This window comes from Triturus cristatus, chromosome 10 (assembly GCF_964204655.1).
Source record: "Triturus cristatus chromosome 10, aTriCri1.1, whole genome shotgun sequence".
Taxonomy (NCBI): Eukaryota; Metazoa; Chordata; class Amphibia; order Caudata; family Salamandridae; genus Triturus; species Triturus cristatus.
In genome coordinates, this window is record NC_140593.1 from 1,190,119,946 (window position 1) to 1,190,132,495 (window position 12,550).

Here is a 12,550-nt window from a genome sequence, read left to right on the forward strand (position 1 = left end):
CTGGTTTTATTCACTTTGCAAGGATGAAGGACAGAGTTAGCCCACTCGCATTCCCTCCTGGAACCTGCAGGCTGAACCTCGAGCTCCCCCTGCAGCAGGTATTCAACCCCATTGGCTATCTTCCTAGCCTTTGCTGGGGAGGTCTGCTCCGGTGTGACCTGACGTTTGCTGGGCCAGTGTACTGACTTCCTCATGATGATATTGCATCCGGCTGTGTGTGACGTCACAAGCAGTCTATAATATAGCCTTATAGCCCGCTGCAGCTGAGGGCTATACCGGGTGTTAAAGGCCCTCTCCCTCGTTATAGGCCCAAGCTGCAAGCGAGGGCCTATAACGAGGGAGAGGGCCTTTAACAGCTGGTATAGCACTAGGCAGAAGGGTTATAAGGCTATTAGAACAGTCCACCCATTAAGATTGGTATGTTCTTGATTAAAAACTGAGAAACAAAAAGTCAATGGCAATGTTGGGGAGAATGCTCATACCAGCCATTGTAAGCCCAGAGCTACTCCATTGTCTTCATCATCTTCATTGTTCGGTCATCCAGTGATCATAAAAGATTCACAATACAATAAAATCACAGGAAATACATACGAAGAACACTCAAAATCCACCGTCGTATAAAATCATCAGAATAAAAAACTAGAAACACATCGCACAAAAGTATCAATCCATAAGACACTTGCAGAGCACATACGATCGATCGCTGTGTATCGGTTGCAATCGCAAAGCACATCTTCACAGTCTGCGGTGTTTGTTGTAACACTGCCCGGCACGGTTGTAACACTGTCCGGCACGGTTGTAACACTGCCGGCATGGTTGTAACACTGCTCGGCACGGTTGTAACACTGCCGGCACGGTTGTAACACTGCCCGGCACGGTTGTAACACTGCCGGCACGGTTGTAACACTGTCCGGCACGGTTGTAACACTGCCGGCACGGTTGTAACACTGCCCGGCACGGTTGTAACACTGCCGGCACGGTTGTAACACTGCCCGGCACGGTTGTAACACTGCCGGCACGGTTGTAACACTGCCCGGCACGATTGTAACACTGCCCGGCACGGTTGTAACACTGCCGGCACGGTTGTAACACTGCCCGGCACGGTTGTAACACTGCCGGCACACGGTTGTAACACTGCCCGGCACGATTGTAACACTGCCCGGCATGGTTGTAACACTGCCCGGCACGGTTGTAACACTGCCGGCACGGTTGTAACACTGCCGGCACACGGTTGTAACACTGCCCGGCACGATTGTAACACTGCCCGGCACGGTCTAAAGTTCGCATTCTTCCAGAAAGGTAAAAAAGCACTTTCCTTAGGGAGGAATAGAATTTACAAAAAGGAGAAAGTGCTTTGTGCAGAGCGTCCATCACATGGCAAACCGGCAGGTTAGCGGCAAGCAACCCGTGCCTGGGCGAGGAAATGAACGGCATTCAGGCGTAGTCGATACGAAGGAGCCTGTGGTGTAAGTTATGAACCCAAGTCAAGCACGGCTCAGTGACGCAATAAGTGCGAATCTTATCATGGGCAGCAACTGTAGACATCCCAGCATTTTTTACATTATTTCTTCTGCACATTTAGTGAAAAATAATTTCACCAATGTTCTGGAAAAGTTGGCAGAAAAGGCACAAGGGTTAAAAAACAAGTCCTTTAGATCCAGCCAATTATAGGTCTTAGATATATGTGCGATCCGTGGAATTTTTAAACTTGTTTCCCTTTCCAGACAGTCAGGTAGAATTGTGCAATTTGATACGGTTTCCTCCTTAGTCCAAATTTTCACCCATAGCAGGAGACGTTGCAGCCTCACAAAGTCACATACTTACCTCCTTTATGCATCTATATACTTTCAATGTACTTATGGATCTATACAATGTATCACTTTCTTCTAATTTAAGCATTTCTATTTCTCAGCCTATACTTCCCTCAATATATCTTCTAGCCCAACTTTCTGACTCATCTTAAACTTCGTTCTACTACTCTTTCCCAGCCGCGGTCGGTAGTAGGAGTAACTGCAGGGCGGTGACGTGGGGAGGGGGAGGGGGAGGGGGAGGGGCAGGGTGGGGGGTAGTAAACTATGGATTACGGAGGTTTAAAGGTGAGTTAACATATAAATTAATAAAACAAATTTTGTTGCGTGCACTGCATCCCTAAATGCGATGCAGTGCACGCAACGAAATTCGCTTTATTAATTTATATGTAAACTTACCTGTAAACCTCCGTAATCCATAGTTTACTAACCCCCACCCTGCCCCTCCCCCTCCCCACGTCACTGCCCTGCAGTTACTCCTACTACTGACCGCGGCTGCTCTTTCCAATGCACTACCCTATCTCTGACCTTATACATCTATCATTATATCCTCTACACCCACTCTCTCATTTATCCCAAACCCCGTACCACTACTATGTTCCCCAAAATAACCCTTTCTTGACTCTCTCCTACTCTACCCCTCCTTGCATCATCTGACACTTCTTTTGCTATATACCGATCTCCCAAAACAAACCTTTCTGAACTCTTCCCTCAGACTCCTCCCCTCCAAAAACCCTTTTTACTCATCCAAAAGCCTCCTCCTACTGCTATGACCTAAAAAAGAAATCCTTCACTCTTCTATCCCTCCACTATCCTTTCAATCAAAATGACAGACTAACATGTCCTCTTCTCTAATTCCATATTTCACTATACTAATTCCCCACTAATCCTTTATGGGCTCCAGAGTAGCGAGCTACTCGCAAACAAAGCGTTTCAACACCTCATCAGGGTTACAAGCGCTATATAAATGCAAACCTTTCGCCCTTTTTTTACCCCCTCCCCAACCCTTCTCAATCCAAATAACTGACTAACACATCCACCACTCAAATTACTTCATATTTCACTATACTGATTTTCAACACTAATCCTTTATGGGTTCCGGAGTAGCCTGCTACTCGCCGGAAAGCGCTTCAACACCCCATCAGGGGTGACAGGCGCTATATGAATGCAAACAGTTCTTTCCCTTCTATCCCTCCGCTATCCTTCTCACTCCAAACAACTGACTAATATCCACCACTTAAAATTTACTTCATTGTTCCACTATACTAATTCAACACTAATCCTCTATGGGTCCTGGAGTAGCATGCTACTCGCCGAAAAGCGCTTCGATGCCTCGTCAGGGGTAGTAAGCGCTATACAAATGCAATTACAATACAATACAATACAAATGTACCCAAGTCGGACTTCCATACGACATATTCAATTACTGGTGGATTTCAATGGAGCTCTCAACATTCTAATGTTCTAATAAGTTGATAGAGTTGAATTTTCACTTTGGGGTTGCCTTATACCTTATAACCATTGGGTTCTGGTATCACAACGGCTTCTGTCAGTGCTGACTTGACCCTTTTAAAGTGTCATCAAGTACTCTAGTGTTCACCACTTAACCGTTTAATGATGTGGTTGATTATTTTGTCAAATTCCTTCTCAGAAAGTTCCCTGCCATTGGCTGACATTTCTATTCCTCTCTTGTGAGTGGCTCTAAGCGGCACTGGCGTGTCCAGACAAGGGCGCTACAGGTGCATATCTGCCCTTCACTGGTGAGGCCCAACATGGCCGAAACATGTTTGGAGTTTTGTGTTCATGCCGGAGTGGATGGGGTTCACGATGGACTGCCCCACTCTCCCCACTGGGGTAAGGCCAAGACTGGTTTGTGCTTATGCTTTTACAAGGGAGACAATAGCAACACAAATGACACTGTGGAAAGATGCCTACAATCAGCCCTCTACAGCTAAACATTCAATTAATCATACAGATCTGTAACCAACAAACTTTAACAAATTCCTAGAAAACATAGGGGCTTATTTACAAGCCCCTTGCGCCGCCGGTACGTCACTTTTTCCCATATTAAAAGTGACGCACTGGTGGGGCAAGGGACTTGTACATAAGCTTCACCCAAACTCACCCTTGCATTAATGTCTTCCAACTCCTAACTTCCAGCCCTAATCCCAATTGTACCTTTTTACTATACTTTAACTTGAACCCTTACCATAGCCTCAAAGCTAAATTACCTATAACTAACCTTTTAACTTCCTTATGTGAGTTATATTCTTTAATATTGAAAGAGTCTATTTCTGCAATGTTCCGGTTCCACCTCTTCACGGTTGTCATGTTATTGTCCTTTGTTGCTTTCTAAAGTCACAGCAGCAACTACTTAACCTGAATATGCCTCAACCCTGAACTCTGAGTAACACAATTCGGGACAGATTTGCGTCCCACATAGTGGCCAATGGTTCCTAGTAATTCAAGCTGTTTGTGCTACAAGTGTGCCAAGTGTGCCCAGGCACTTGTCTGTGGTCTGTCCGCTCACTGTGCCACAGGGACTCAACCCGCACCCCACTGATGAGGCGTAACAATTTCTAATTTCTAATCATGAATAAATGAACTTTGGTTTAACCAGAACGAAAATTGGTAACTTTGTTACCCCACAACGCTGTGCGCATAGAGGGACACCACCCTGGATGGGATAGTGCAACTCTTGTTGTAACAAGGATAAAAACACTATTGGGAATGCCGTCTTTCTGTTTTGTGGAGCCCCGGTCTGGCCATTCAGCCTGGACTGTCCCTTGCATGCTGGGAGCCAGGCTGATTTGCATACCGCCGGTGCCTGTCTGAAATGGCGTAGATGAGCTAAAAACGATGAACCGGAATGCGGCTCAGAGGGATTTCAGTGATTGAGATGAAGTCAATCATTCCACCTGGCACTGTTTTTGTTTCACTGAGGGAGAGACCCTAAGTGTGTTGTGTCCGCACAAACGTGAGTCCCTTGCGTGGTGTGTCACAGGCCTTTAGAGTTAATGGGGCGACCCTGTGTCCCTCGGAACCTGGGTATAAGTGATGTAGAAAACAGCTGGTGCCGTTGAGTATGAATTGCTGTGATTTATACATTAAATATAAAAGCAACGATGCATCGCAATTTGTTATCAACAATGAAAAACAATTTTTGGATAAGAACACACCAGGAGAAGAAAAATTGACGAAAAGAGTTGATTTACTCTTTTGTGATTTCAATAAGATCACAAATATGAATATGGCTGAAACAAAGACAGATGTATCGCCACGATACAAAGGTGAATGTTGAGAAGAAGTGACATGTGGTGACCAGTGACATCAGTGGTGCACTATGTACATGACATACATTGGTGGCATAGTATGTATTTATAAAAAAGAAAACCTCTGTTTTTGTCAAATTTTCTTCTCCCTGTGTGTTCTAAAAATTGTTTTTCATTCATTGATAAGAAATTGCGATTCATTGTTGCTTTTGTATTTAATACATAAATCACAGCAATTGTATTACTCAACGGAACCAACTGTTTTCTATGGTGTGTCACAGGGGCTGGGGCACTAGCGGTAAATCAGAGGTGCAGCCCCACACAGTGCGGGAGGCCCGAACTGCAGGGGCCCCCCCTCAGCACAGTACTCTGGCCTGAGAGCTCCTGGTCGAATCCAGAAGGGGGGGGGGGCTTGGCTCCAGGTACTTTGCAAGGGCCCCCTCAGCACAGTACTCTGGCCTGAGAGCTCCTGGTCGAACCCAGAAGGGGGGGGGCTTGGCTCCAGGTACTTTGCAAGGGCCCCCTCAGCACAGTACTCTGGCCTGAGAGCTCCTGGTTGAATCCAGAAGGGGGGGCTTGGCTCCATGTACTTTGCAGGGGGCCCCCTCAGCACAGTACTCTGGCATGAGAGCTCCTGGTTGAATCCAGAAAGTGGGGGGGGGGGGCTTGGCTCGAGGTACTTTGCAGGGGGCCCCCCTCAGCACAGTACTCTGGCCTGAGAGCTCCTGGTTGAATCCAGAAGGGGGGGGGGCTTGGCTCCAGGTACTTTGCAGGGGGCCCCCTCAGCACAGTACTCTGGCCTGAGAGCTCCTGGTTGAATCCAGAAGGGGGGGGAGCTTGGCTCCATGTACTTTGCAGGGGGCCCCCTCAGCACAATACTCTGGCCTGAGAGCTCGTGATTGAATCCAGAAGGGGGGGGGGGGCTTGGCTCCAGGTACTTTGCAGGGGGCCCCCTCAGCACAGTACTCTGGCCTGAGAGCTCCTGGTTGAATCCAGAAGGGGGGGGCTTGGCTCCAGGTACTTTGCAGGGGGCCCCCCTCAGCACAGTACTCTGGCCTGAGAGCTCCTGGTTGAATCCAGAAGGGGGGGCTTGGCTCCATGTACTTTGCAGGGGGCCCCCTCAGCACAGTACTGTGGCCTGAGAGCTCCTGGTTGAATCCAGAAGGGGGGGGGCTTGGCTTCAGGTACTTTGCAGGGGGCCCCCCTCAGCACAGTACTCTGGCCTGAGAGCTCCTGGTTGAATCCAGAAGGGGGGGGGCTTGGCTCCAGGTACTTTGCAGGGGGCCCCCTCAGCACAGTACTCTGGCCTGAGAGCTCCTGGTTGAATCCAGAAGGGGGGGGGCTTGGCTCCATGTACTTTGCAGGGGGCCCCCTCAGCACAGTACTCTGGCCTGAGAGCTCCTGGTTGAATCCAGAAGGGGGGGGGGGGCTTGGCTCCATGTACTTTGCAGGGGGGTCCCCTCAAGTTTCCTTTCACTGCGCTGATGAGGGCCAACTTGGTAGAAACATGTCTGGTGCTGGGCTTCCTTGGAGAGGGGGCGTGGTCTGGCAGTTTGAGGTGAAACGTCCCCTTGGGGGCAAGGCCAGGATTGGATTGTATAGGGTCCCTTTCTATAATGAGAGAGTGAGCAGAAAATCCATAGGATGGGACCTGCCCAGATCAATGACCGACAGGCTAAGATTAACACATTCCATCCACTACCCCCAGGCGTGCGTTAGCCCTTATTTGTTTCTTTATTGTCTGTTTCCAATTAATGGTGTCCCTGGTTCAAATACACCACAAGGACCCAGTATGCTGTTCATGTAGCGCAGAGAGTGAGTTCATTGGCTTCTAGGTGCTTCGAAAATGAAATGTGAGAAACTGTGGGTGCTGGAGACAAAATTATGAAACACCCCCACCTTATTGAAAAAACACCATAGACAGAGAATCCGAGAGCTCATAAACTCCAAGAGGGCCTGACTGGGGTGTGTGATGTTTCAGTATGGGACAGTAAAATAAAGTTGGCTCAAATGTTTTCTAAATTGTTAAACGCACAGCTTGAGTTCATCAAAGTGCATTTTATTTTAAAATTCACGACCGCAGCATCTCCTGCTCTGCAGAGACCCCGGCCAGCATCAGAGGTTCTGGAACTAGGGGGGCTGCAGCACCCCCAGAACAACCCAGCAGGAGTTCAAAAGGCGAATGGTGATTAAATGGGCCTTTGGTTGTGTTCTTAATCTGCAGCCTTTGTCGTGCATTCAAAGGCAGAGGACACGTGTCAGGAATGCCTTCTGACAAATTGCTGCTTATGTTTTTCGACTTGTTAACAGATATTTCCTTGTCTCTTCTCTTGCTGCAAAGAGAGTGAATTTTGCAGCCAGGCGACAATCTGCCTCTGGTGGAGAAAGCTTCGCGATGCTCTCTGTGGAATGTTGTCTCGCAACATTGAAATACTTGTAAATTAACTATAGAAATCTATCAGCAGCATGTGAAGGGGAAATGGCTATTGAAGAAAGACCATGTCAAACATTAGAAAAAGATACAGTGGCAAACAAGAGATGTTATTTTTTCTAATTCTGAAGTGTGATGAGACAAAGATTTCGATAGGACCAAAACAAGGCAAGACACTTTACTTGTGCGACAAAGAGGCACTAAAACCAAACTACCGCGCATTGTTTCGGCCCCACATACGTTTGCCAGTAAACCTGCATGCCCGGCGCACATTTCATGGCCGTTTTGGAAGGACATCCTATATTTTGGGGCAGTGTGCTGCCAAATGCACCCCTGGACACATAGGATAACACTACCATTCTCCTGCTGAACGGGCGGGGCTCGTTTACTGCACTTGTCATCCATGTAGCGCTTTGAGTCTTCACAAACCCTGTGACTTAAATCGCTTAATATCGATCGCAGCACCCCCACTCCGAATATTGGTCCAGCTCCAATGGCCAGTGCTATGTGTTTCCGAACCCTGATGCCCCCAGGGTGAAAATCTGAGTCCACCAGTTACAAATGGTTTCTACTGGACCTAGTTGCTAGCATATGGTTTTTTTAACAATACTTTTGCAGATGGTAACTGATGTCTAATGTGTCCATTTGCTTCAGTGGTATTTTCATTTAAGTGGAACCAGGGTCAACTTTCGTGCTGGTGGCGCCCTGTGCGACAATGTTTGTTGGCGCCCCCCCCTACAGACTCCCAGACTACTACCCATTAACAGTACCCCTGAAGTCTCCATAATCACTCTCTCTCAGATGTATTTCATAGCGCCACCTATACCAGTGTAGGGTGTCAGAGCACTTTACATCACAAACTACACAGAGACAATCAATCAAAGGTGTGTAAATCAGTGTATAGGAAATGTTACATAAGCTAGAGGACATCAAGGTGTAGGAGTCGCATGCCATCCATACTGGTAGACAGACTAGTTTAAGAGTGCTTGGTGTGGAGAAGCACAGACTCAGAATGTAAAACATGGATGTGGGTTACATTTAATAATAATGTTTTTTTTCCTGAAATAAACCCTTTTTGAAAAATTAGAAAAATGAAAGAAGGAGGAAACATCACGATGCTCTAATCTCTGCCTTGCAGTCTGCATGCAGCTCTTTGATGACAGTTATTAGCTCACTGAGCCATGTTAGGATTCTAACATCCGCACTGCTAGTAACAAAAGGATCTCTCTGACAAAAGCACTGACCTATTTAAACTATGTGCACTTTGTTATCTGTATGGTGCTCATTCTTTTCAGCAGGCATATTAACCCTCTGTGCTACCATAAAATGAGTTGAAACTTTCACTTGACAAAACTCCTTCTCTCTCCAGGAGGAACATTAATCACCGAGTTATCTTGACATTTTTATTTTTGTATGAAAAGTGTGGAGGCAGCAGCAGGTGCTTTTAAAACCATAAAATACTTCCAAACAGGCGCCCCCTGGAAGAGTCAGCACCCGGTGCAGTGGCACCGGTCGCACCACCCTAGAGCCGGCCCTGAGTGGAACCTTCCTGACTTAACTCCGTGAGCTACATTTAGTCAAAGGTCCGAAGACATACATGCTCGACCCTTTGCTACATGTTTTAGGGAGCTTGGACACTTAGTATGGCTGGGCCGGTCATACTGGTGCCTGTCAAAGAATCCAGTTGTCTGACAGTAGCAAACTCCCTAGTGCAACACAACACAATGCAACGCAACACAACGTAACACAACATGACACTGTAGATGTGCTCCCATCGCCTAGGATGGCACTCGACGCTCCTGTGTGTAAGCCATCCCTGCTGTAACACAGACCCCTGTATTCTGTCACTCACTCACCTTTCCTCCTGTGCAGTGTCAAGCGATGCTACACATCCGATATTGCGCTTTGACGTCTTACAAAGGGGTATGAAGCACTATACAAATGAAACTGCGATTACAGTCATGGAATCTGAAGTCATAGAGGAGGTTTGTGGCCTTTTTCGAGGCAAAATGACAAGGGCCAAAGTCTCTCGTAAGGCCTCGATGTATCTTCTAATATAAAACCATCCATGTACCACTCTCCTTTTAGGGTCTGGCTTGACAGCGCAGCGGTCACCAGGCAATTATGTGAGCATCACTAGAGAGGGGTTCTGGCTGTTGGGCGCCAGGCGTACATGTTTTGATTGGGCAGAGGTTGTGTGCTTCCACAAAAAAAGTGCTCCCATCCATACAACTGTGATCACTTTGTTTATCCAGCTGCCTGAGCTTGAATTTTCAGGGGCACACACATAACATTGCAATGCTATTAAAATGTCTATATAACTAGATCATGTATTTTGTTTTTCTCTGGCAGCAGCACAGATCGTAGGGGAGCAGTCATTGAGCTACAGGGATTTTTAGGTCTGGCTTGACAGTGCAACTGTCACCTGACCTTTTAACTTTTACCAATATTATTCTACAATTCTTTGCTTCACGCAAATACATGTTCATTCCCGTGATTCACGTTACCATACACCGATATACTCGTGTCATGATCTCTCTTTTGTATGGGGTCTTTTTCTGGTGCAGAGCTAAAGATTAAATTAAACGTTTGCAGTTTTAGCTCTGAAACAAACAACCTAATCTGGCCCGGAATTTGTATCCTGCAAACATTTAAAATGATTTACTTTGTTTTAATCTGTGCTCATAGAGCGCCTCGTGCTGCAGGTTGGCCACTTCCGGGCTCTTACACAAGTCCATAAACCTGTGAGCAGTAAACACAGATGTGCCTGTGTCTCATGCCTGACGCAGGCCCCTTTACTGCACATGCAAACTGTTATGTTTCCTGAATTCCAGTAACGGCCCCAGTGTCACGCTGAAGGTGTCTGCAAAGAGCCCTGTCATTAAGGGTTTACAGGGGTCATGTAATGAATGACGTCACCAGGCGGTGGCACGCGCTGGAATCCCGATTGCCAGTGATTGCTGGAGACACAGGGTTGGAAAAGAGAGCCAGTGTTTGCATTGGGTAGTCCCTCCAAGTGGAGGGGAGAGGCCGACCCTGACCTCGGGGGGCTGCTGGATAGGGGCCCCCATCTGCGCATAAAGTTTTCTTTGTGTAGAGCCGTGGGGCGTGGCCACGGAGAGATTGTCTTATTAGAGAAAGGCTATATGAAGCCACACAGGCTGTGCGGGGTGATGTAACAAAGCACATAGGGGCTGAGGAGATTCTCTTATCAGATGATGCCACTGCACACACTGGCTGAGGAGAGATTCTCTTATCAGCGATGAATAACAACACACGAGGCCTGAGGAAAGATTCTCTTAGCTTCTGAGGAACGATTCTCCTATCAGAGATGTTTTAGCAGAGCAGGCATGGACTGACGAAATATTCTCTCATCAGAGATGTCATACCAGAGCACACAAGAGCTGAGGAGGGATTCTCGAAGAGATGTCATATCAGAATACACAGGGGCTGAGGAGGGATTCTCTTAGAGATGTCATAGCAGAATACACCGGTGCTGAGGAGGGATTCTCTTAGAAGTGTCATAGCAGAATACACAGGGGCTTAGGAAAGATTCTCTTAGAAATGTCATAGCAGAATACACCGGTGCTGAGGAGGGATTCTCTTAGAGATGTCATAGCAGGATACACAGGGGCTTAGGAAAGATTCTCTTAGAAATGTCATAGCAAAATACACCGGTGCTGAGGAGGGATTCTCTTAGAGATGTCATAGCAGAATACACAGGGGCTGAGGAGGTATTCTCTTAGAGATGTCCTAGCAGAATGCACCGAGGCTGAGGAGAGATTCTCTTAGAAATGTCACAGCAGAATACACAGGGGCTTAGGAAAGATTATCTTATAAATGTCATAGCAGAATACACAGGGGCTGAGGAGGTATTCTCTTAGAGATGTCCTAGCAGAATGCACCGAGGCTGAGGAGAGATTATCTTAGAAATGTCATAGCAGAATACACAGGGGCTTAGGAAAGATTCTCTTATAAATGTCATAGCAGAATACACAGGGGCTGAGGAGGTATTCTCTTAGAGATGTCATAGCAGAATACCCAGGGACTGAGGAGGGATTCTCTTAGATATGTCATAGCAGAATACACAGGGGCTCAGGAGGTATTCTCTTAGAGATGTCATAGCAGAATACACAGGGGCTGAGGAGGGATTCTCTTAGAGATGTCATAGCAGAATACACAGGGGCTGAGAAGGTATTCTCTCAGAGATGTCATAGCAGAGTGCACCGAGGCTGAGGAGAGATTCTTAGAGAGTCATTATAACAGAGCACATATGGGCTGAGGGGAGATTCTCTTAGAGATATTATAACAGAATACACAGGGGCTGAGGAGGGATTCTCTAAGAGATGTCATAGCAGTATACACAGGGGCTGAGGAGGGATTCTCTTAGAAATGTGATCGCAGAATACACAGGGGCTGAGGAGAGATTCTCTTAGAAATGTCATAGCAGAATACACAGGGGTTGAGGAGGGATTCTCTTAGAAATGTCATAGCAGGCAGAATACACAGGGGCTGAGGAGGGATTCGTGTAAAGATGTCATAGCAGAATACACAGGGGCTGAGGAGGGATTCTCTTAGAGATGTCATAGCAGAGTGCACCGAGGCTGAGGAGAGAATCTCTTAGAGCAATTATAACAGAGCACATATGGGTTGAGAGGAGATTCTCTTAGAGATAATATAACAGAGCACACAAGGGCTGAGGAGAGATTCTCTTAGAGATATTATAACAGAGCACACGGGGGCTGAGGGGAGATTCTCTTAGAGATATTATAACAGAGCACACAAGGGCTGAGGAGAGATTCTCTTAGAGATATTATAACAGAGCACATATGGGTTGAGAGGAGATTCTCTTAGAGATAATATAACAGAGCACACAAGGGCTGAGGAGAGATTCTCTTAGAGATATTATAACGGAGCACACGGGGGCTGAGGGGAGATTGTCTTATCAGAGATGTTATAACAGAGCACACAGGGGCTGAGGAAGGATTCTTTTATCAGAGATGTTATAACAGAGCACACAGGGGCTGAGGAGGGATTGT

General features: G+C 46.9%; 1 protein-coding gene across 2 annotated transcripts in view; it reads left to right on the forward strand.

Annotated features, from left to right (window-relative positions):
- The window catches only part of LOC146797003 (uncharacterized), a 166,144-nt gene that overhangs the window by 922 nt on the left and 152,672 nt on the right, over positions 1–12,550 (forward strand). The window lies entirely within an intron of this gene.